The sequence below is a fragment of the Amblyomma americanum genome, chromosome 9 (assembly GCF_052857255.1).
Source record: "Amblyomma americanum isolate KBUSLIRL-KWMA chromosome 9, ASM5285725v1, whole genome shotgun sequence".
Taxonomy (NCBI): domain Eukaryota; kingdom Metazoa; phylum Arthropoda; class Arachnida; order Ixodida; family Ixodidae; genus Amblyomma; species Amblyomma americanum.
The window spans coordinates 111,603,586-111,628,921 of record NC_135505.1 but is presented as its reverse complement, the minus strand read 5'-3'; the positions used below and the strand labels follow the sequence as shown (position 1 = coordinate 111,628,921).

At 50.9% G+C, this 25,336-nt stretch overlaps 1 protein-coding gene across 3 annotated transcripts in view; it reads right to left on the bottom strand.

The window, feature by feature from the left end:
• Positions 1-25,336, bottom strand: part of MESR3 (misexpression suppressor of ras 3) — a 214,952-nt gene that overhangs the window by 104,988 nt on the left and 84,628 nt on the right. The window contains exon 1 of one of the 3 annotated variants that reach the window (XM_077636886.1): positions 16,432-16,514. The exons of the other annotated variants lie outside the window; for them this stretch is intronic. The gene's annotated coding sequence lies outside the window, so the exon portion shown is untranslated. Of the gene's footprint in view, positions 1-16,431; positions 16,515-25,336 lie in introns of those variants that run through there. 3 annotated transcript variants of the gene reach the window in all.

The window sequence follows — 25,336 nt, the reverse complement described above, 5'->3', positions numbered from 1 at the left end:
TGCTTTTTTAAAAGCAGCCGTTTTTACAACCTGCGTTGAATTTGATATATGGATTAGTTTGATTAATGGGACTTAATATGACTCAGGCTATGAGGGACGCCATAGTGGATGACTCCGGATAATTTCGGCCGCCTGGGGTTCTTTAATTTGCACAGACATCGCACCGCACCGCACACGGGCTTCTACCATTTCGCCTTCATCAAAATGCGACCACCGTGGCCGGGATCGAACCCGCGTGTTTCGCGTCAGCAGCCGAGCACCATAACCACTCAGCCACCGCGGCGGCTACCTCCATTGAATTAATGTAGCAGTAATGGGAAAACAAAGGAAACAGGCGAAATTAGCCACAACACACAGGCTGAAACCACAGGACAATTGGCCGACAACACGTTGGATAGCAGGTTTACAAGCGACCCTCAAAAAAGCGGACACGGCTGCGCTAGTTAGCTGCAATGTTGGCCGCAGGCATCACCTGCCTCACAATAGCTCTATTTTCCGATGTCATAAACTGAAAGATACATCCAAGTCTAAACGGTGCCCCAGCGCTCCTTTGCCTCCGGTGATCAGATTGCCTCCCACAGCATCCAACTGCGTGAACGACTGCGGAAGGCCCGGTCTTCTTGGAGTGTGGGCAAGTGTGCAGCGTAGTGGTGAAAACCAGCTGAAACCACGGAAGAGGTTTGCACGGCCGGACTAAACTCGCTGCACCGGCAGAGCTAAGAGCACGCGGAGTCAGCTGGGAGGCTGCCTCGCACGCTACACGGCCCATTGAGGCCGCGAAAAATCCTCGCGGCTTCCTTTCGTCGAGGCCCGTTCCTTCCCCGGAGACTGGTGCCACGCGAACTACGCCGATCCATTGTTTGCGGGCAGAGCGGCCGGCAAGAAAACAGCGGCGCCGAGAGGGTGTAAGTAGCCAGTGAGTCGGTACGTGTGCACGTGCGTGCGCGTGTTTACTGCGTACGCCGTTTCCTAACTGCAGCAGTGGCCGCGAAGCGTGTCTGAAAGGCGTCACGCTCGCTCGGAGAGTGGACGGGGAAGTAGGAGGGAAGGGATTCGCGACGCCGCTTTTTTTCCCGCTCCCACGTGACGCCGCGTGAAAGCGCGCGAGCTTGATTATACGAGCATTGGTTCGCGATCGGACACGCGATTGTGGGTGTGGCGTGAGCGCATGGGTGACAGTGTGCGAGGTTGTGCTTCAGCAATTGTGGAAATGAGCGAGCGAGTGAGTGCAGAAGTTACCTAGTAAGTGCTGAAGTTAGCTAGTAAGTGAAGAAGTTGGCTAGTAAGTGTAGACGTTAGCTAGTGAGTGCAGAAGTTATCTATTGAGTGCAGAAGTTAGCTAGTGAGTGCATAAACGATTTCAAGGGTGCGTGGCTGAATGGGTTAGTTAATGAGCGAGTGTGAAAGTGATTAAGCGTGCGAGCGCTATTGGGTGCGTTACCGCACCTCTGCAATAGTGGGTAACTAAACAGGGCAGTTGTATACGTGTCGAAGGCAAAGAGGCTAGCCTAGCGGAATGCGCAGCTCTGGATTAATTGCCTTCGCCGTTAGCGTTCTTTACCAAGCGCGAAATTTCATTACGCGGGCGTGTATTTCTTCTACATCGAAACGTAGCCGCAGCGGCAGGGAACGGGAAGTGCGGTTAGTGCGCAGGTGCGGTTAAAATATTCCGGAGCACGCATCGCGCTTGAACTTTTCTAAATGCTCCGCATAGAGAATATTTAGGTTTCTTGGTGTTATACACGACTTCACCAGTGACATTTGTTTGCGTGTGTATTAAGTAGCACCTAACTTTCGTTACTTAAGGCGTGAGAAGACTGGTCGCGCTCCGTATTTCGCGAGAGTGCTTGTGGGCGCGTGTGGGGAGGTAGTGAGCGTATACCCTTGCGTGACTATCCTAAAGTTATAGAAAAATATAGAGACAGTAGAGCAACTGTCCCGACACCCTGCCCTGAGAAGACTAGACTGCCCGAGCAGCGAGACTAATGATTGCGGCAACTCGCAGTGTACTTAAGACCACGCCAAGAACAGAAAACCGCCGTGGGTATATCGTACAAATAAGTTTATCTCGGAGACCTTCTAGAGGCATTTGTAGACGCGTTCTTTCAGTTGTATTCCCGTCCGCCTTTAGTAAATGTAACGCCAAACAGAGCGTAATGTTATGTAGATGAAGTCGACAAGAACTCCCAAGAAAACGAAAAGCCAGGTGCAAAAAAACGCACTAACCGAATACTAGAAGAGCCCGTTGCCATACCCAAGATTAGTGGTGTGAGACTAACCAGTTATGGGCGCACACGCTTTTGGTTAGTACTTAGAGGCCGTTATTTACGGGGGTTAAAACAAGCCACAATGAATGCCTTTTATTCAAGGTCCGAGCAGCCCACTTCTCGCGAAATGTTTTCAGAGGACAGCGAGCTTAACTGTCGGGCGCACCCGTGCTGAGCGGAGCCCGTCGCCTGCATTCATTTGTGCTAGTGAAAGTGAGCCACGCAGAATAAATGTACAGACTTGACTCTTCCGGATTGCGGGGAAAACAACTGACAGGACGATTATAAAACTTGATGCGAGAAAGCTGAGACAGCTGCTCGAAATGTCCTCTATGACTACATTTTGATGCTTTTATTTTAATGAATGTCTTTGCTCTAATCAGGGACTTCACACACGCGACATGTTTTCTGGAGGGTGAAGGTGGCAGGAAGTCGATGGCGCTTTTGGAAGGCGGATGTGGGTAGGAAGGTTGGTCGAGGGTGGCTGCTGGGGGGCGTTTCTATAGGGTGGAGACTGCTCTCCGAGGCAACAGAGACCGCTACTTTCGCATTGTGACATTTCCCCAGCCACGCACTGTTGTGGCTAGTGTTGAAGAGTCCCAGAGAAGTGAACTTGTGTCCCAGAGTACCGAACTTGTGTCCCAGAGTACCGAACTTGTGTCCCAGAGTACCGAACTTGTGTCCCAGAGTAGCCAACTTGTGTCCCAGAGTAGCGAACTTGTCCCAGAGTAGTAAGCTTGTCCCTCACTGAACTGTAGCCGGTTATATTTAATCGCGCATATCCTGAAAACTGATCCACCCACAAATATTATTGAACTTTGTACAATGCGAATTGATATACCTTGGTTCCATTGTGTTCTGCATGGAGCTTAAACTGGTATACCTGTTGTTCGGCTTATCTTTCATGTTCGACCGCCTATTTCATCGCAGTCTACGTTCATTCCTCCCCTCTACAGTGTACCGGCGTACCACGAGTGTACCGTGAATAAACAAACAGCACGGCGTGCATCGCAGAGCTCTATGAACATGCCTCGAGGTCGTTCGGTGTACAGCGCTTTCCCGTTATACACAGACGGCTCGTCCCACACCGTGACCTCACGGGGGCCCTGGGCGGCTCTGCACCCATCTTTTTTCGCTCTCGTTTTCTCTGCTGGTTAACAAAGAGAAATGGGTTAGGCGCACGAAACAAAATCGGACTCGTGACGAGTAGATAGAGCGGGCGGCCCTCCCAGAGGTGTAGCCAGGCGAACCAGAAAGGGTCACGGGCCAAAGTTCACCGAGACAGACAAGCGCCGACTTTTCCAGGAAAAGAACGAGAGAAAGGCCAGTGAGGGGGAGTTTTGCCTCAGCAGCGGGCTATGCAGGGGCTATAGTTTATGTTTCGGGCGTGACTCGGGATTCCACGGAACGCCGAGAAAGCGGGGCGGAGAGAAAAAAAAGAAAAAGAAAGAGGCGGAGGCTGGGCGGATCGTAATAAGAGCAGCAGAAGAATCGGCGGGTGGAATGCGAACTCTGCCCCCGCGCCCGCTGGCTCGTCTTGATTTGTTTCGTGGCGTCGGGCTGGACTCCCGTGTCTCTCCCTTCGCCATCGGCAGGAAAGGACTGTTCTCTGCGAACCATATGGAGGAAGCCAGACAGTGTGTTGTCCCATATCCAGCCATCTGGTTCTACTTATACCGTACTCCCCGGGGTGTAACTCTACTGACACTCACAGAATGGACAAACCGAAAGTGAGGATTTCAAGGAAAGGGAAGCATAAGGTAACGGTGGAGAGATGAAAGGAGAAAATATACTGGAACAGGGTGACCACAACTGCCGTCTGTCCCGCAATGGACGCCGCCAAAATGTGTGTGACTGGCCATACGTGCAAAATTTATGCGAGCGCCGTGGATATGATCTCTTAAGCAGCTAACTGGACTGAGTGATCGCATATAAGTGGTGAGCTGAGTCTCCCCCCCCCTCCCCCCCAAAAAAAATCTAGGAGGCTTTTTGCCTGTCCCCCAGCACCACTGATCGACATTGAAATAAAGGTGAAGTTGAAAATGACGGCACTAATTCGCTCAGGCAATGCAAGCTGATTCCAGCGAAAACAAAACGGGGGCCGGTGAGAATGGAATGGACTGTTCAGTGGTCCAGCCAGGGAATGAGCGTCAGGGTGTCGGGAGTGTGCGAGCGTGCGAGAGGATAAAGTAAAACTAAAATTCGCCAGAAATCACCAGCTTGCCCGCAAACGCTGCTACACACCAAATCGAGGGTTTTTTTGCGCAAACTGCATGGTTAACTTTGCGTATACGGCCCAGCGGTTGATTTAATGCTCACCGTATTAAACCAGCAAGCAAGTGCTATTGCTCTCAGTAGCTTTGTACGTATTTCGTACAGTACATATGTAATAAAAACTAATTATTTGATCGACTGACAAATGGATCACTTGATTTACTACTTAGTGACTATATGATTTGTCGGCTGAGGGCTTGTTTGATTACTTAATTTCCTGACTGATTCATTAGTTTTATTGATAACTGCGATGTGTAAGTGCACGCAGAAGTAGCCCCCTTCCTAATGTGGTCCCGTGCCCTTATAGTTACTATTATGGCTATTGCGTAACTTTTCCTTCCCAAGTGGCACATAGCTTACATGCGGGTAAGTACGGTTATCCCGAAGCAACAACACTTGGCACGAGAAATAACGCATGTTGAGCACAAATGTCGCCTCGAAGTGGGCCCGCAGCGAGCGTTATTAATTGCGCGCGGCGTATCCTCAGCAACAAGCAACATGGAGCAATAGTGTACAGCCACCTCGGAGCAGGCAAAAGTCAACAGGACACGCCGCACACAAAATGCCACAACATTTAGGTTCGGCAACGTAATGTCTGCGCCAAAGGAATTCTGCCCTGTCCCCGGTCTTTCCACAGACGACAAATGGTTTTCAAAAAACCTCGGTGCGTGGAGCTTCCGAGAATTCTCAAAAGTGCATTTACGGTCTCAACTGGGTCCCTGCGAACGTCTTGTTCACTGACGACCTGCCCTTGGGAAAACAAGCAAACGAACAAACAAAAAACAAACAAGAAACGACAAAGGAAATAGGCGCTTGTTGGAGAAGCAAAAGAAATAGCAACGCGGCTGTAAAACAGGACAGAGGCAACAAAGGTGCGTATAAGAAAATAAAACAGTCGCTCGAGACCCAGAAAAGCAGCCAGGAACTCCACGAATTCCGGAACGCGCGCGCAACATGCCCGACAGCTGGTCCCAAGATGAACGACCAAAAATGCAGTCTCCCGCGGAGACATGCATGGGGGGCTCATTATTCGTGAACCGATCGCCCCCGTGGATGAGCGGCTAGATGCGGTGTTCGGCATGCTGGGCACGAGGTGGCGGATTTGACCCCGGCCGCATTTTGGGAATGGAGGTGAACTGCGAAAATGGCTCGGATAAAGATGAGATTTCTGTGCACGCCGCAGAACCCCGGCCGGAGCAGTGGTAGAAATTATTCCAGAGGCAGATTTATGGTCAACTCCTGAAGATGAGGTTGGAGGGGGTGGGGTTCCTGGTAGCACGTCGTGGTGTTCGAGCTTTCTTGGAGAATATGCATCGGAGGCAGAGTGTCTTTAAACAGTCTATATAGACTTTCTAAAGACAAACCCTACAGACCAGTCTATAGGCAAGATAATCTCTATAGACAGTCTATAGATATGCTTGAATGAACAAAAGGAAATATCTACAGGATGGCAATAGAGAATCCATGACTCTATAGACAGTCTATAGACCATTTTTATAAGGGGCGCATGAATAGCTCCAATATATGCGCGTATGCGTGTTCAGGGTGGGGGCCACATACCTGAGAGCGGTGGTGGCCAGGGCGGCTGAGCATCCGATTATTCCAGGGGTCGCAAGAGAGCTAATACGCAACCGGCTTCATACTTCGCTTCATACACCAGGTGCAACGCTGTCGAAGCTAGCGCGCCTGTTTGCACTGTCTACATCCGCGATCAAAAAGTAGTGCGTTCCTTGTGGTAAGTGAAAAGCAGTAAATTCTTTGCCTGCAGGCTTATTACACAACACATTCGTCGTGAGCTTGAGTAAATGCGCTTTTAGTGCTGATAAGCTGTCGCCTTATCGTGCCGTATATCACTCGATAACAGGATAAGGGCGGAGTAACACCTCTCCCTTTATTTTTGTTCTCGCTGACTACTTTCGTACCTTTCACAGCGTTGCACCTGATGCATGGAACGGAGTATAGAGCGAAAATAGCGAACACTACCTTGGAGGTACAGGGTCGGTCAAAAGTTTCCAGGCCACAGGGTGTTTTTGAGCCATATAGTCAGGCAGATACGACACCCCCGAAGCTCTAAATATCTGTAGACGTTAGAAGAATCTTTCTCACCTCTGAGAATCGCAACAGCGGTGATCTCAAATCGCGTGGCACCACGACGGTCGCTATTACCGTGGAAGCAGAAGTTAGAGAGGGCCGTACCGTTACGCCTTTAAGATGACGGTGCTTAGATGTACAAACAAATTTCTGCGCAAGCATCCTTGCCCGGCATCGTGAAGGAGCCGTGGAGCACAACTGCCTCCCCGTGCTTTATCCCCATTTGCTCATTTATTCGCTTTCGCACCCAACCCACATACCTCTGACCCTCCGTTTTCTCCAGGCAAATAAAGAGCCAGCAGATACACGACCAGCACCCGTGCGCGAAGCGCTGACTCGCATACACATGTCACGGTCCACGTGCACTGGCGACAGGCGGAATCCAGGATGCTCTTTCCTCGCAGCACCTATCTCCGTTTGTGTTCACTGCAGCAGGCCTTTACTCCAGCTCATAAGTTCGTTGCAGCGGTATGGAAGGTACAGACCTCCTCAGCCAATCAGGAGAGCGCGTTAAACGTGTTGCTCCTCAACACATCTGCTCGCGGTGCACACAGATATGGTTAAAGAGCCTAAATCGACGTTGTCCGCGTACCATAAGCGTGTGCAGGCTTACGCACGCTAAACGCACGCATTCTGGGTGTACGGCACACCATCCGTGACATTTGTATCTTCAGTTCAGAGTATAGAAACGGAAACGCAACGATAAGCTCAGCCCAGTGGCGCCACCTGGTTTTTAGGAAGGCGACAATTTTTCTCATCAAACGGACGTTCATTTTAGGACTATAAGCGACAGAATCGTCACTCTAAATCAATTAAAAAAATAATAAAGCGAATTTATCGCCCGCATGGTTTGTTATAGGCGAGACGTGACGAAGTGAGAGTCTAGTGGCCCATTTACGGCCAGTGAACGTGCTGAAAACGGCAGTAACAGCGACGAATTCAGTCCGAGGCGAGGGGTTTTGCTTCGAAGGGGGCCACCGTTTTGGAAACCGTGTTTGAATGTGCGTACGAGTCGCGCACGTTAAACTCGGGAAATTGCGTACGTAACGCGAGCGTATACGTTAAGGCTCGACATGAAATTGCGTTTTGGGCGTGCGGACTTTAAAGCATGATATACCATGTACACGCGTAAGCCTACTTTATACTGGCATTACATTCTGCAGCGTCCGACCGTCGTCTGTGCACTTAACGCAGCTTTGGTAGTGCTGCTAGGAACTACTGAGATGGGGTACAGCTCCGTTTGTGTTCGCTGCCTTTCCGCACACGCCCCGCCGGTCAAATCCTACTTCACAGCTTCCCCTTCCCTTCCCTCAGCGCTCAACCTCCATTTCCGCGTATCGGAAAAGAGCACATGCACGCATATACCGAAACAGAGACGACAGAGCCAACTACGCGAGCGGAGTATCCGAACGCGTCTATTCACTAGACCGGCGTCCGCGTTTGCACTCCACGCAGATGGGTCCCTCTCCGCTTCACTGCCGCCCGAAGCGTTCACGACTATTTGTCCGTGACCGTGCGGACGAAAAAAAAAAAGGCGGGTGGGAAGGTAGCGCGTGTCGAAAGAAATACACGAGTGTGATCTCTTTTCCTGACAGCGTGCTGACGGAGCTAGACTCGATCGGAGATCGATGGATACCCTAGCAGTGCTGCCAGCGATCGGTAAAACTGTACCATACGCCACACCCGACGAAAAGCGGCTGTGGCGGCGTTACTTCCTGAATCCACTGTCATTTGACTCGTGTACAACGCCGGTGTGCTCGACCGATGAGGGGGCGTCGAGTTGTGTAGAAGTGCTGCTGCTATTTACTCCCGTAGAACACGCCGTGGGTTGTTCCGCGTGGCGTCTTTTCTTGCTCACGATGACGGCCTGTCCCTTCTGGTGAAGAAGAAGAAACCGATGCTTCCTGGTACGGACATTGAGTGTCGACTGCGTGCGCATCTACGCGTACACGTCTTTGTGAGAAGCGACGATTGGCATCGCCCGTAATCGGGCAGTGATTCCACACGTCCTTTTAGGTTCACAAAGAAAACCGTCGGTTTATTTTTGTCTCTTTTTACCTTTCTATATCCGAATGACTGCGCTACCTTCGTGAATTGCAGGTTGTCGCGTGAGAAAATGAACGTTCATTTCACAAGACATGTGCTTCCGGTATCGCTACGCTGTTCGGGATAGGCAAAGAGGACACGCCTTAGTGAAAATGCAGCGTGGTCATTCGCAAAATCAAGTGACGCACTTTCTCTAGGCTAGACAAACTTAGGGGTGGCCGCGTTTTTTTTTATGCCGCACTACAGAACGGAACGTAGACAAAACTGCAGTCCTACGAACAAAGCTGCTACGTTCGTAGACAGTTGTGACAATGCACTGCGCATGTCGATGAAGTGACGCTGTCTGCTTACTGGCAAAGGTCACCTCGAATGAATGATGAGGCAGGTCTTCGCCCGTACGGAAAAGAATCAGTAAACATCTGTCTAACACGTAGAAAGGAAAACACCTCGACTTCACGAATTTCCCAGCGGCGAAGGAAACACAACAATGGTAGCATGCGTCGCAATTCTCACCTCCCAGAATGATTCAATTCAATCCAAGATATTTTTACACACTGGAACGTTCTCGTTGAATGATCACATTGGCCGCGAGATGAATAGGAAGGTCTCGGTCCCACAAATAAGTCCCTTCCGAAGCTATCGTCGAAAAAAAATTTGCTTCACTCTTCAAAGAAACCGCGTAACTTCTACATTCCAGCCTACAGCATGTTGTATGCAATGTCTGTATAAACTGCCTTGAGGGGCCACCGGAAGTTCACAGCCCACCGCAGCCCAAGGTTAAGCGTCATTTGTATCTCTTAATTTTCTCTTTCTCTCCGCCTGATTTCAATTACGGAGATGCCTCCGACGCAGGTATGCATCATACACGGGAGACAGCCCACGCCGGCAGGAGTAAGCAGCTGGCCCCGGCACTCCGTATATACGAATCCAGTGGCCGCGTGCCGTACGCGGCGATGTCGAATCGAACCAGCCGCACACACAGACTATGACGGAGCCCATGCAAGTGGGACGACGACGGAGGAGGAGGATTCGAAAGCCTTGTTGGCCTCGAGGGTCTTCCAGGAGAAGGAGTGGCACAACCCTCAGCATTGACTCCTCTCATGGCAGTCAGTTGTCGCCGCCCAGGGAAGGGAGAAGAGGAATACGGTGTGTATGCAAGAATAAAAAACAACAACACATGCGTGCCGTGAAAGACTGCGTGGAGCGGAGTTAATGGATGAGCAATTTGGCTTCTGCTCCTGGAGCAGAGGCGGCGATCGGTCGCCCGCGTGGAATGGACACTCGGATGTGCGGCTGGTGTTGCCCCTGTGCTGTGAGAGCAGGTAAAGGAGGTCCGAGGAAGAGAAATAACAAATAAACGAAAATAGACTCAATGCGGTCCCCGTGTGCCTACACGGCTCGCGCCCCTCCACCACACTCCGCACTCTCAAGACCTGTCCCGTCGGCTGGGAGTTCCTAGTATGGAACTCCCAGAATCTGCGGCCTCCTCCAGGGCATACAGCTGAGGGCGCTATAGCCGCAACACCCTCGTTTCCCCTAGAGTCACTAAATAAGGACTTAGAGTACCGTCACTGCAGCACGGCGGTAAGCAGGGGCGGCCATTTTGTTGTTAATCATTGTTGCCAGATTGCCGCTTCGGCGACCTCGCCGCTAACTTTGGCCCGGCCATTTTGTAAACAACGCTGTTAGCCACCCTGCGCTGCGGCGGGGATCGTAGCCGTACGGCATGGAGCCGCTCAGATGCAAACGGTACAGCTGTTGCCTTCAGTTTATGCTTTCGTCGTGCGGAGCTGAAATGCTGCGAGGCGCGGAATGCCTGGTCACTGAGTCGGTCACCGGCAGCACTCGCAGCGTCGCAGCACCAGGACTACCACAGTTGCCCGACTGAAAATGCATAAGCCACAAAATGGCAGCCCCCATGAACCGTCGCAGTGTAAACAAATATCACGTGATGCAAACTGACCAATGATCGTGGCGGCGGCACAGAACAATAGGAGAAAAGAGTGCCGGTACTCTAAGTCTTTATTTAGTGACTCTAGTTTCCCCCTCACAGCTCTCCAAGCTTGGATCACGTGACCATACAGGCCCACATCCTACAAGGAATAGAGTGGGCTATTGAAAAAGTGGCGTGCCCATTCCCTGATACAAATGAGTACGGTGCACGTTGTACGTACACGAAGCTTTATGCTGGCTTCGAGCGAAGCCACAGTGGAGGAATCCGAATTAGTTAGGTTACCTTTAACATGTTCTGGCACATACAGCATAGGAGACGCGAGATTATACGCATCACCTCCGTCGAAATGTGGTCGCCACAGTAGGCATTCAATCTTGAGGCCTCCGTGCGCAGAGCAGAACGCCACAATCACGGAGCCACAACGAGGGGCGGCTACTATACACCCCCACTCCCACCCACTTTTTCCCCCTCCTTCCACCACCGTCTGTATACGTTCATCTAGCTTATTACACGGGACAGGAATGGCACTCTATCCATCATCCAATGTGCCACACTGTGTCATAGAAGAGCGCGCACAGGTACAACGTTCCAGTTCAGAAAGTGGATCACGACTCCTCGAGAGAAGGAAATCAATGCGTTTATTCTTAGGGCGTACGAAGCACTCCTCCGATCCCACGGCCGGCGCCAGGAAAAAAAAAAGGTAGCTACCACGAGGCAATTAGCCGCGCTCCGTTCGGTGTAATTAATTGGCCCGTAATGACTGTACGCTGTCGGTGTGCGGATGGCGGGCGTACACAACGGAGGTGGAGAAATTCGCGAGAGCGCTAAAAATAAGGGCAGCCTGCAGCTAGCAAGCGGTGAGAGTCGCCATTATTTTCTGCGGGAATATATACAATCTCTGGCTTAGGCTTAACGTGGCCGCCTTAAAGGCAGGACTGCAGCCCGACCTGTAAGGGCAGGAACTTCCTCACAAAGTGCCGAGCAGTCAGGAAACAGAGCCTCCTGGCTACTCCGCTACACACCCTTGGCTGCGAACGCGGTATTAAACAGCCGTGCTAAATAAAGGAATGAAAGGTTTGGTTTGGTTTGGGGTTTAACGTCCCAAAGCGACTGAGGCTATGAGGGACGCCGTAGTGAAGGGCTCCGGAAATTTCGACCACCTGGGGTTCTTTAACGTGCACTGACACCGCACAGTACACGGGCCTCCAGAATTTCGCCTTCATAGAAATTCCGCCGCCGCGGCCAGGATCGAACCCGCGTCTTTCGGGTCAGCAGCTGAGCGCCATAACCACTCAGCCACCGCGGCGGGTTAAAGGAATAAAAAAGTACTAAGACTCCGAGCAGGAACAAGAAGTTATTCGGTTTTGTAACATTCTACGAGAAGAAAGGTGACATTGGCGAAAATCTAACCATCGAAAAACTTCGCGTCCACGTGCGGCCAGAGGCGACATTTTCTGGGGACTAAATTGAGCAGCCGAATGCCAACGCCACTTGGGCATCGCGGCGAGTGAGCTTTCAACTCACCTGCTACCTCATCAGCTGAAGTCGAGCGGATGGAATCATAGAATTTATCTACTTAGTAAATGTGCACAACATGGACCCAGTTGTAATGCATTGAAGCGTTCAGAAGTCAAGGCAATGAAGCGTTTTAAAAATTGTCCCTAAATATCGTTTTTTTTTTTTTGCACAAAGCTAGCTCGTTTTTAACAGTAGCGGCGAAATGCTGTATGGTTCGGAAAATTTATCAGACGCCCGGAAATTCCAGAGTTAGCAGTGAGTTAACCCCGCATCATATGGGGTCGAGTGCGCCAAAGTCAACGACTGCCGTGGCTCTTAATTGAGGCAACAGTGCGCACATTACTGCAGTGGCATATGAACCGACAGTCCATATACCGGCGACCTCAAACCATTCAGCCGCAAAGTAAAGTTTGGTTTTGCACTGCTTTTATGGGGGTTTAACTTCCCAATGCGACTCAGGCTATGAGGGACGCCGTAGTGGAGGGCTCCGGATAAGTTCGACCATTTCGGGCTCTTTAACGTGCGCTGTCATAATGGAGCTCGGCAGCTGACCCGAAAGACGCGGGTTCGATCCCGGCCGCGGTGGTCGAATTTAAATGGCGGCAAAATTCTAGACGTCCGTGTACTGAGCGATGTCAGTGCACGTTAAAGAACCCCAGGTGGCCGAAATTTCCGGAGCCCTTCACTACAGCGTCCCTCATAGCTTTGGGACGTTAAACCCCCTTAAACCATCTAAACAGGAAGGGGCAAAAAGGGGGTAAATTGTCGAATTTGGATGGAGGCAAAATTCTAGAGGTCCGTGTACTGAGCGATGTCAGTGCACGTTAAAGAACCCCCAGGTGGCCGAAATTTCCGGAGCTCTTCACTACGGCGTCCCTCATAGCTTTGGGAAGTTAAACCCCCTTAAACCAGCTAAACATAAAGGGGTAAAAAGGGGGTAAATTGTACTCCAGCGTAAACCCTTTCATAGTAGGGTGTGTTCTAGAGGATATATTACTGTCTTTTTACTCCAATATAGGCGTATTCGTTTTTAGCGTGTACAAGAGGACAGTTCACTCGACACTGCCCTGACCCCAGTGACTGAAGATATTTCTCTACACGAACGTCCATGCTTCCGGTTGTAAACCATGTCGCTTCTTCTATACACTCTACACAGAATACTATAGGAGTGAGTATGCATCAGAGCTTGAGGCGAGAAGAAAGCACCGCATGGTTCGCGCACGCTATGGTGCGACCGGTTCTCGCGACAGCTGCATCCCCCAGACTGTCTTCCTGATCTGCAGGTGCGCGCTCCCCACCCGCTCCTCACGCAAGAATTGTCAATGCCAGCCTTTCATCGCCACAGAAAGGGGACGACACCTCGATGAGGCCAGACGCTGCCCTACACATAGCAGCCGTCTCCTGCTGACACGGAGACCTCCGAACACTGTACAACAAACAACCTGATCGTTTCAATCGGCCGAACGTATAGAGTGCACAAATAGACGGCGTTCAGTTTTTCTTGTTTTTTCGTACTTTATCCCGATTGCATACGTGCTCGGAACAGGCCGCAGGCTAAGAGATAGAGAAAAAAAGAGCTCGAAAGTGCCTGTGGGCTATTCGTCCCCAATATCACCGCCGACGCGTCATACACAACGGTTCCCGAGGGAGGGGTATAAGCGCAGGCTGGAAACCCCGACCGGCACCGATTTCCAGCGTCCGCACAGAGGCGGCAAGCTGTACGGACGCGGTAAGTACGGTAATTTCGCGCGCAGGTATACGGGACAAGCCAAACTGCTGTGCCGTCGCTCCAATGAGTGCGAGGGCGCCTCGAAGATTCGCACCAGGAAGAGACTGACGATCCGGCCCACTGACGGAAGAAGGGTTCTTGATGCATGCTTTGGGCGTCCCGGTGCGCGCAACTGAAGATTACGTCAACGCCTAAGTCTTCATCACGCGCTCTGCATCTGCGCTGGTTCCTTGCCGAATAACTCGGAGCCTGTATACGTTGGACCTCTACTGACGTATGTTACACTGCTATTATTCCGTAGTTTCAAACTACGCTCCATACAGAAAGGAGTAAAAAGAGTAAGTTGTACTCCAGCGCACTCCCTTTATAAAGGGGAGTGCGCCAGGAGAGATTACTCTCTTTTTTACTCCCACATAGGCGTATTCCCGTTTAGAGCGTATCAACAGACACAAGAAAAGGTAAAAGGGTACAAACTGCAAAATGCCGACTAGAAAACATAAACCTTGTTGCTGGGCTAGTTGGTGACACATACTAGAATAAAAAGGTAGAGAAACGCACAACACCTGCATCCGCTAGAAAAAAAAAGAGAAAGGAAAGCGAGATGATGTAGAAATAAGGAAAAGAGAGGAAAATTAAAAGGAATAAAAATCGCACAGAACAAGGAAAAAGGTCCAGCAAAGCGAGCTACACACAATGATTTTTTTTTTCGCGATAACGCAAAACTACGCTCTAGACGCCAACAGCATAGTCTAAACTACATTTGTCACCAACATTTGATTTTTCATCCAATAAACTAGCTTACACAAAGACACAGCAGCTTGGTACTGTGACGACAACGCAGCTGAGGGGTCCTTGGAGCCGTTTAATCAGTTTGGTGCGGACGGCAATTAGTCTAACGCAGCCGTTCTCGGAGCGGCAGTAAACATGAACAGCAGCCAGCAGCAAAGACGGAAGACCGCAATCGACGTCGTTGCATCGACGCTAAAAATAGGCATCCCAATCGCAGCAAACACCCAAACTCGCATAGTAGACGCGAGTTCAGTTCACATAAACGACAGGCACGGAAAGGGGCTTCTTTCAATGCCGAAGGACCCAGCATCGTCCATTTTCAGGCCACAAACAAGCAAGTGCGCCAAGAGATCACTTCCTGCAATGCTATACAGCGAAGCACGGAGCAGCGGTTATACGGACCCCACGGAGATGCGACTTGGAAAAAGCACACACAGCACGCACGCACGTCTGTCTCGCCAAAGGCCATTCATCTGCCTGACCATACGTGACGTGACTGCGGCATCAACGAGCAGCACGCAACCTTGGCCACGCCGACCATGGCGAGCATGTAGTCTAGCATAGTCTGTGCGGATCTGCTCCGAGATGAGCTTACACTAGAAGAAGGTAGTCACGACATCACGGATGTGGCTCCGCAAGCCACATGGTCACGTGCGGCTAGCACGCAGGCCCAACGGGCGGCTTACGAGACCGGTAAATACCCTCGGCGGGGAACCTCTCGAGCGAGTGCTGAGCGAGAAGCCGGCTCTACTCCGGGCACGGGCGGAAAGGGGGCCGTCCGTTTACAAAACACCCGCTGGGCGCGCATTACGAGAAGCGGGCAAGGAAGCAGATGATGAGCCCCCCGGTGGCTCGTTTGCAGCGCCAGCACCTTGAACCACGCAAGTTTCTTTTCTTTTTTTTTTTTTTGCGGTGCCGTGGCGTTGGGAAAAGGATTGCAGCAGGGAGCCTTGAATCACGGCTTCTCCTCGAGAGCCACCAAAAACAAAGGAGAGAGTGCAGACTGCGGGGGCAGAGGTGTAACTGATCCGCTCATCTGGAGCGGCAGTACGTCGATAAACACTACCACTGACGGAGTTTACGGCGCTAACGGAGCGACACGTTGGCCGTTTGAACATCCCACGTTGTACTGGGGTGGTTGTTCCGGAATGAGCCTGGTTCCCTCGAGAATTTCTTAAGTGTTCATTTTGGTTGCCTCTTTTCTGTTTCTAGTGTAAACATGTGCGTCAGTGATCCATCCGTTTCTTTATATAAGGCGGAAAAGAAATTTTTAACCAGTGCACGTGCTTATCGATCCTGATTTGATTGTGTTTCTTGTGTGTATAAAAAAGTGTGTGTGACGTGCCTCCGAATAAAGCAGTTGTAAGTGGCGCTTTGTCCCGTTTCCTTCCTTGTGTTCTGTGTGTGTTCGCGCCTAGTACCAAAGAGGTAATATTCTGGCATCACCCGCGTATTCATGCATGGAGTCAGAGTCATAAAATTCTACTTGCTATATATTCATCGCAGCGTATCATATTGGATGATTATTTCTCGTCTGTAAGTCGTTTCACGCTGTTAGCTTCACCATGTTTCCGTGGTTTAACCTAGCTGGCGCAACTGACATGATTTAACTCTCTCAAATACCACGTGACAGATGAGAGTAGCCGCCGCGCAAGCAGTCAGCTTTCGCATCATGTGCAAACACCGCAAGGCAGACGTACGTCCACTCATTACTGCAGCATGACCAATAACAGCCAATACAGCTGTGCATCATGTCCACTCACAATTTGCAGCCGGCGCCAGCCTTCCGCTCCAAAGGACTCTGCTGGGATCCCAAACCAAAAAAGAAAGAAAAGCCGCGGCAGCACTCACCTGCAAAAGCAAAGAAAAAAGAAAACATATTATAAACATACGTGCACAGAGACACGCAACGTTCTGCAAATATTTAATAATTATGGCTGTGGTGCATACAGCCAGTGCCTCCTATGAAACGCCAAGAGTTTCCACTCCACCCACCTCCATCCGTATGCAAGCTTCTCTTTCCCTCCTTTTAGCACATTTCATTCGAGTTCACAAGCTATACATTTTCTTTTTCCTCCCCGCTGGTGTCATTACGGCAGCCACAGGAAGCATGTCTGGTCGCCCCGTGACTGCAGAAATTGCAGCGAACTCAGCGGCTACGATGAGGCAGAAGCCAGAGCTTCAAACTTGTCCGGCACACTTATTCCGTGGACTTATCCCCAACACTCCTATCCCGCACATATTCAGAAGTCTTCAACGTACGTGCGAAGGTTCACACTTATTCTGCCCACATATGCTACGGGCACATATTTCACCCGCCTAGTACGAAAACCTGCCCGCACTATAGTCCGCATACTTATTTCACACGCCTATTCAGCATAGCTGGAGTGGACATCTGACAGCTGTTCCCGCTTGCATTTCACGGGGGCTTCGTCCATCCCTCGCACGTTGTGCTTCCGCCGCGGACACGCCGGGCAAGAAACGGCCAGGTGAAGAAAGCGCGTGACGTCAAAGGCGCGAAAGGAGAGAAATCGTGATGGGCAGAGAGTCGCCGACAGAAGCAGCAGACGAGGCGGCGGAAACATTGCGTAAGCAGCACAGGGGCCAGAAGCCTTCGGCGGCCCTGCAACACAGGGGACTCCAAGGTCCACGACGCCACCAACATGGTAAAGACTGCTGACAGGAGCGACGCGAGGACAACGCCCGCTATGCACACACACGGTGTGGTCGTGACGACGCTACCCGCCTGTCTGACGGCTGCAAGTTGCACAAGCGCAGACGCGGCGTCCTCTCGTACCGAGGAACCGTGACCTGTGGTCCCCCGTCTTGGCTCCTGTCTTCGCGCTGTCGTGCCAAGCCCGAAGACGAGCCAAGACGGGCTGGTCTGGTAGGGGCGCGGGGAGGCCACGGCGGAAGACAGGTCACGGCGCTCCGTGAGCAGCAAACACGACTTGCTGCGACGCGACGCTATCTAATACAGCTTACTGCTTCGCACTTCCAGTTACTTGCGCAACTGAGGAGCTTGTTTTGGTCATTGCAAGTCCACAGTTCGCATGCGAGTTGATGAGTAACCTAAGTCTTAGTTGTTCATTCGCACAGTTGGTTGATTCTACTCCATACTTCCAATTCATCTCATGCTCTGTATTCATTGTCTCATATTGCCTTCATGCTTCCCCCACAACACAGAAATAGAAATGATAAAAGAACCGACGAACTGAGCCGTGGGAGGAAATACTTTCCACCTCAGATACTTAAGTTCAGCAGTATGGCTAACCACAAGTACTATACAGAGGATGCAAGATCCAATGGGCTCCAGGATTAGGGTGACTGACCACCAATTTTAGTTTCAATTCTTCTTCTTCACCTCAGTAAATAGTTTCAACTAAATTGCTTCACCCCCACAGTGGTAGGGCCTTTTTAATGAACAGTGGCCACTAGTGAGGATTTTCTTGCATCCCCCCCCCCCCCCCCCCCATATATTATCAGTTACCCGAGACCACATTCGGTAAAAACAGCAGTTCGTGTAAGCCAAGAATTTTCGTGCTTCGAAATATTTTCACTGAACAAAAATAATCGCACACAGGCTATTTCCAGCCCTCAGGGCAGAGACATATAAAAAGATATTAGGTAAATCTAAGATGTCGAGCAGCGACCCACTGCAAATTGTCCAGTAGCTGTCACGTGTCGCACTGCCGCGGCAGAACCAAGGATTTCAGGCGTAATTGAAAGCGAAGTGTCGTGAGGGAACTGAGGTGAAGAAGTGAAAGGTGCTGAGGTGTGCGATACATGCATCATACCCCTGTACTACTTTATCGCTTAACGTATGGACCTGGAGAGCGCGCGGCAACAAATATCGTCCACCGAACGTAAGACGTATTTATAGTCTAGGTTCAGCTTACGACCGGCTTTGACCATATCTTCATTACTGTCGTCTCCAACCATTCCGGTGGTGTTTCTCTCTCCCGCACAAAGTGGCGCCAGTGTGACCTCCCGCCGCGATACACACACATTTCATCGCTTTCTTTATGACCCAACCCCATGGCCAGGATCTTTACAAAAAAAAAAAAAAAACAAGATACAGCAGACATGAGCAGCACTTCCACTTTGCTCCCCAGAGCAGTGAGAAGAATAGATTTACCGCTAACGCATTGAATCGATGCATGTGTGGCTCCTTCCAAACATTTCAGACATCCGCAGCGAAGCATCCACTGACTCAACAAAGCGCTACGGGATCCGAGAGCCCACGCTATAATCTTCACAGGAAATCTAGCGACCATAGCGTACCGGGCCCTATACAAACAGGCATTAGAGAGTTTTAAAATAAGATGATGATAGTGAATTTTTATGGCGCAAGGGCATTTGCGGCCAAAGAGAGCCATGGCACAAGGTATTTTTCGTTTGCTCAAGGTGGGGTCAAAGACCCATTTCCCAGGCACTTCACCCTGATTAAGCCGAGCATCACGCCGGGGGAAGCTTATACCTTTGTGTCACCGGTGGGTACCCGGCGGCACTGGGGATCGAACCCCGCACCTCCCGCATGCGAGGCGGATTGCTCAACCACAGGCCACCGCTGCCGTCTTAGAATAGACGAACCCTATTGTGAATCTCCCTACATTCTTTCTCGGGTGTAAGAAAAGCCCGCAAGCCTGCGTCCCGACTGCCGCCAAACGTTTCCATTACTCTAGCGACCTCTAGCGACCGCCGGCTAGCACATCTCACCCTAAATGCGCCGCTGGTACACCGCTCTAGTGCGGTTTCCAAAACACCCGCACAACCAATCCCGCGAAAATCGTGACCTGGCGTCGTTTGCGCCGGGATTAGAAAGCCTCGATGCCGAGCTACACGGTGATACCCATGGCATCTTACAAAAATAAATCCGCTCTCTGGGCGCGCATTAAATTCCTTTATTTTGCTACCCGCTGTAAACACCTGGCGCGAATTAATCGCAGTCTTGCATCTGCCAGGCGGATTACGAGCTTAGGAAGTGCGCTGTTGGCACAGTCACACCATCGCATACAAACACCCGCTGCAACCTCCTTCCCCTCCCCCTTTCAATGAAAGATTCGGGTGGGAGGGAGGATTTTTGTAAGAAAACCCCACTCCAGGCACCCATTTTTTGACAAAGACTCCCCCCCACGTCGTTGTCCTTCGCTTCGGTGCCCTGACCTTCAGTTCAACCCTTCCTCAACATTCTCAACTGCTGGGAATAACAGGGCTGAGACGAGGGACAAAGAAAGAAGACAACAGGACAGGCGCTGACTATCAACTGAAAGTTTCTTAGAAAAAAAAACACGCAAAATATACTCCTTTGACAACCAGGAGCGCGTGCGCGAAACCAAAAGCCATAGTGATACATCAATCACTTGAATCGAGACACATTAGTTCACAGTCACGAACTGTTACAAAGTTGGTGCCTCATGGACGAGTCAACGTTTTGCGAATGTAAAACGCTTCACTGATTTCCCTTGTTAGTTCCCTTGCGTCGTCTTCTTTCGTTGTCCCTCGACTCGGCGCCGTTATTCCCAGCAGTATGTACCAACTAGCTCAACTCTCCGTTTTATTGAACATTCTCAACCTTTCCACACTGCAACTCCTCACTCGCATCACTTCGAAGGAAGCTGATCATATTCCGACCCTCGGGGAAATACAGCGGATAACGGAAAATAAAGAAAGAGCGAGGAAAAGCTCCTCCGTAACAGTGAAGAGCGCGTTCGCCACAAGTGCCGCCGCCAACGCCATTGGCACCCAACGCACGCAACGAAAAACGTGCCAGACACACGCCCGCCCACAAAACAGTAGAAGTCCCGCTTTCTCTCTCTCTCTCTCTGCTTCTCTGCGCAGTGGCTCTCGGCGCGTGCGTCATTGTCTCGACTTCGCGCGGACGAATATCGTGCGCGTGAATAATGGACCGTGACTTCGCACGAGACGCCACACACCTCGCGCGTGCGTCTGCGCTCCTTTTAAGCCTTTTTTTATTACTTCATCCTTTTTAACACTCACCTCTAAAAAGTCACGCGCGACGCGTGGCTGTCCGCACGAATTTGCACGCTATACGAGTACGCTGCGTGCTCTTCTCATCTGAATCAGTCGAGAGTAAACATGTTCGAGTGTGTGTGTTCGCAATACGCAGCAGTTAAACTGGTGCGGTCACGAAATTTTCGAGACCAGCACAGGATGTCATCTATTTCCTCGGCGCATGAAGGTGGCACCCACAAAGTTTCGACCATAGGCAATCCGTGGGACGTCGTTTCGTGGCTTTCAATTCCGGGCAAGAAAGCATTTCCATACGCACGAAAATCGACATCGAGTGGCTTGTGAAACAAGGAAGAAGCAAAATCCCGACGTCTCTAGTCACCTGACAGCGATCGGTGACCGGGAACCTGACGGGCTGCTTGAGGGCAAATCGTGGAGGAGTGACTGGCGTACAGGCCAGCGGACGAACTTGTCGCGTAAGAGATTTGCAAACCCACGTGACCACCAACGTTTTTGATCACCGACGATAATGTGTAGCAGGAGCGGCTTTCGAAGGGCAGCATTGATTGGAGAACACAGAGCGAGGCATTTGTCCTGAGGTGACCAGGACCTGGTTCGTAGTGTGGGACCTACATACGTAAGGAAAAAAAAAGGAAAATCCCTCAACGCTTCTCATTACATGCCCGGAGAACAATGACTGCTTCTTGGCTGTGCCCGGTGTGCATTCCCATCGTTGCACATCTCTCAGCGCAGATAAGAAACATCGTCATCGGTCGTACAAAGCGTACGAGATCCCCGAGTTACTGTTTCTCCCATTAGCAGACCTGCTGATTTGCATATATATAGTTCAGACACTTTCTGCGCATTTTTAAAGCAATGTCGTTAAATACCCCGTTACGCAGAAAATCCGGAGTCAGCGTTTTGAACGAAAAATCACGAGCATGGCTCTGGTAGGTGGTCCCCAGATATCAACCAAGGAGGCAGGTGGGCCACTATGCGCGTCACGCGACCTTGCAGCGTCATCACAACCTACCCACCGGATGATGAGCAAACTGCCCACCGTGGCAGGTGGCAGTTAAATTAATGATTGGTCGGTCGGGAAGAGCACCTGCCATCGCAGGGCAGAGGCGTATCGCTTAACCGCTGCAACACTGCGCCAGGAGGAGTATGAGGACTCCCACGGATCTAAGAATGTAGAGAATGGCCTTCCGCATATATGGCAATTAACCCACTACGCTGTCGCGTCATACCGTTAAGGCGGAGCTTAAGTGACCCCTCCAATTTTTTTTCCCCTGTTTAGTTGCGCATTTTCCCTGCTGCTGTATCGTCGGCACTACTCGCACCAGTGCGACACAGCAGGTATCCACCGCGGCGGCTCAGTGGTCCAGGCGTTCAGCTGCCAAGCCAGAAGTCGCGGGTGGCATCCCGGCATCGGCGACCGCATTTCGATATTCGCGAAACGCAAAAGAAAAAAATCCGTGTGCTGTGCGATGCTAGTGCATGTTAGAGAGCTCCAGATGGTCGAGATCAATCCGACATCTCTCCGATCCCATGTCCAGCTTCAGGACATCAAACTTCGCAATTCCGGCATGGCGCAGCAAAACGCCTTCCGCGTGTTGGGCAGGCAGTCGTTTCCCATCTCTTTTCGCTTCGTTCGTTTACCGGACGACACAGCTCGCAGCGGCATGCAGTACACCTCATGGCAGGAAGCCTTGGTCAAGCGGCACACTTCCGGGGAGGCCATGAAGCAGCGTCGTAAACACGGCGCCAGTTTCTAATCGGGTCGATCCCTATCGTGTCGACACCCCCGCAGGCTACGGCAGTTAAACGCAGCCTCGCGTACTCCGCACGCCAGAAGAAGCAAGGGCGGCGCGTGTAATAATAATACGGACCGTGGCGGACGGGAACTCGCCATGAGCATTGCTAATGTCTTAAATGGTGAGCGCCCGCCGGCAAGCCAAGCGATCGGAAGATTCTTGTGAACCCCTTTGGGGTATTCGTCGCTGCCAGGGGGCAGCACCCGTTGGACATCGCCACGGGATCGTTCAGTGAGCGCCGCCTGTCGACAGTTCGTAGCAGCACGGCCGGCCTGTCGGCTGAGCTGGTAGTGGCGTATACGCCGTAAAGACGGTGGACAAGAAACACGAGGATTGTCAGGCCGTTACCGCACTACACCTTCGCCGCCTCGAGGTCATCCATATATTTCGCGCACAGTATATATTCGTCCATGCATCCATGTATCCACGTATCCGTCCGTATTTCCATTTCTACCAGCCTACCTATAGGGCAATCCTGTCCCTCCAAATATCTGTCCGTAGCTGCGTCTATCCTTGCAGCATTCAACCTACCGGACACAAGGACGCGGTGGACGGCACACGAGTTCTCGCGCAGCAAACAAATACGTCTGCCATGCACGTGCCTCTTCATTAAGCTCTAGATATGATTAATGACTGTTTTCCATTGGTAATATTTCTGTGCCTCTTTATAATTGCTGTGCCACACACAGTATAATTGTCTCCTGCATCTATATTCCACAAACTCTGCATGACCACATGTTTTAAGCCACTGTATTGCCACTTGGAGTCTGTGGCGTACGTAGCCAAGCTGTTAGAAGACAGTTTTTACTATGGGCACCGTGCCATCGTTAACTGCACGGCTACGAAATAAACATTATTATATCATTGATACTATTATTTACCTACCTACACACACCTATATGTCATAAGCGCCTCTGCCTGCCTCTCCATCTCTATTCTTCTATCTGCACTCAGCGTAGCTCTACTCCCCTCTTTACGCCATGGAACTCCGTTAGATCGTTGGGGCAACTTTATCCTTAGAGAGATCCTTAGAGATAAGGATAAAGTTGAAGAATCTGTCATTTTTACTAACGAACGCACGTACGCACGTTCCACGAGAGAACTTCGCCGACACCTAAAGTAGTGTTATACGCAGAATCGACGCACCGCACACTAAACCCACATAATATAGGTCACACCTGGCGTCAAAGGGTCAGGTAAACACAGACTCTGCATCTTGTATTGCGCAACATTGTTTTTTTTTTTTCTTCGCCAACTGGGCTTCCCGCACCGCACTGGCAGTCGTATAATCGTATAAAATAATCAATTTCACGCGGCCCGGCCGCAGTTAACGCTGTGCAAATGCAGGAGAGAAGAGGACCACAAGGACACTTTTTTCTTTCTTACTGCTCTTCGAAGAAGCTCCCCGCACATCGTGCGACGAGCAACACCGCCGTTGGACTAGGGGACGATCGACGCCATGGCGGCAGCTGCCGGTCTAATGGCACTAATTCCTTGACACACATGGCAGCCCCGGCGGGGCTCGAGGGTTTCGCGCGTCGTCGGCGCTGCTGTATACCGCGTATGCCACAGGCACCGTGCAGGGTTCTGTGTACGCTTAGAGGACGGCGCACCACCCGCTACGCCGTTCACTCGAGAAATTAGAGGGGCCCGCATAGCGGCGACAACTGCGCCGATCGACGGGAAGGTGTCAAGGACGGCGCAGGGGCACGTGTCAGGGGACGAAACACGAGGAGAGAAAAACAGAGGCAAAAGAATAAAAAAGAAATCCGATCTGCTTTGGCCGAAAGCTACGTGAATCATTCTCGGAAAGTGGAGCAGCAGAAGTAGCAGGCGCTAATGTTCGGCATCACCGAGATCCAAGTGAGAGGACGCCCCAGTGTAGTATACGCCGCAGCGAATTAAAATCCAAGCCGACAAGCATCCTACTCACCAGTTTCCAAATATCGGGTTTCAATGAATTATTTAATGTGTCGGCATTAAAAGCCTCATCGTGGAAAAGAAATGTGTCGTCGGTCATTATATTCGCCGACTGGTACAAGAGAAGTGACGTCACAAGACCGGAAGAGAGAACAATACGTCCGTGTCGCCACCTCGGGACACCTCTGGAGAAACCTCTAAACACAAGCTAGATGACCCGAAGGGATGTCTGGTTTGGTTTGGTTTACGGCTTAGGGGGGTTTAACGTCCCAAAACGACTCAGGCTATGAGGGACGCCGTAGTGAAGGGCTCCGGATAATTTTGACCCCCGCACTGTACACGGGCCTGTGGAATTTCGCTTCCATCGAAATTCGACCGCCGCGGCCGGGATCGAACCCGCGTCTTTCGGGCCAGCAGCCGGACGTCACAACCACTGAGTCCTGTGGCTTACCACGAAGTGATGTCTGATTATGTAGGCATGCGCGGATACCATCATGCGCTAAGGACAAAACTCGACGTAAAGGCATCAATTAACTAATGCTATCGCACTGCCGGCGCATAATGTAAATAGGGGTTCCTGTGAATTCATCATCATCATCATCACCATCATCTGTAGCTTTTTAAGCATACACGCACTTACATCTGCACAAAAGAAAGGCGAGAAATGTACACGAGAAGCAAACAATACCCTAGCCATCGGAAGGAGACATGAGGAGTATCGTAACACGCACTAAGTGTAGTCACGAAGCCTGGTATAGCAATAATGTGCATATTCGACAGTAGTCACACTGCTGCAAATGCATAGTCTTTCTTTTTGTACCGTGCCATACAGATATCAATACATTACGACGCCTCAAAGCTACGCGGTCATTTATAAGGAACGCGCATGAGGAAGACTGAATACTCAGTTCGGTTTTATGGAGTTTTTTGTTCTCAGTCTTGAGCCAAAATCACGGAA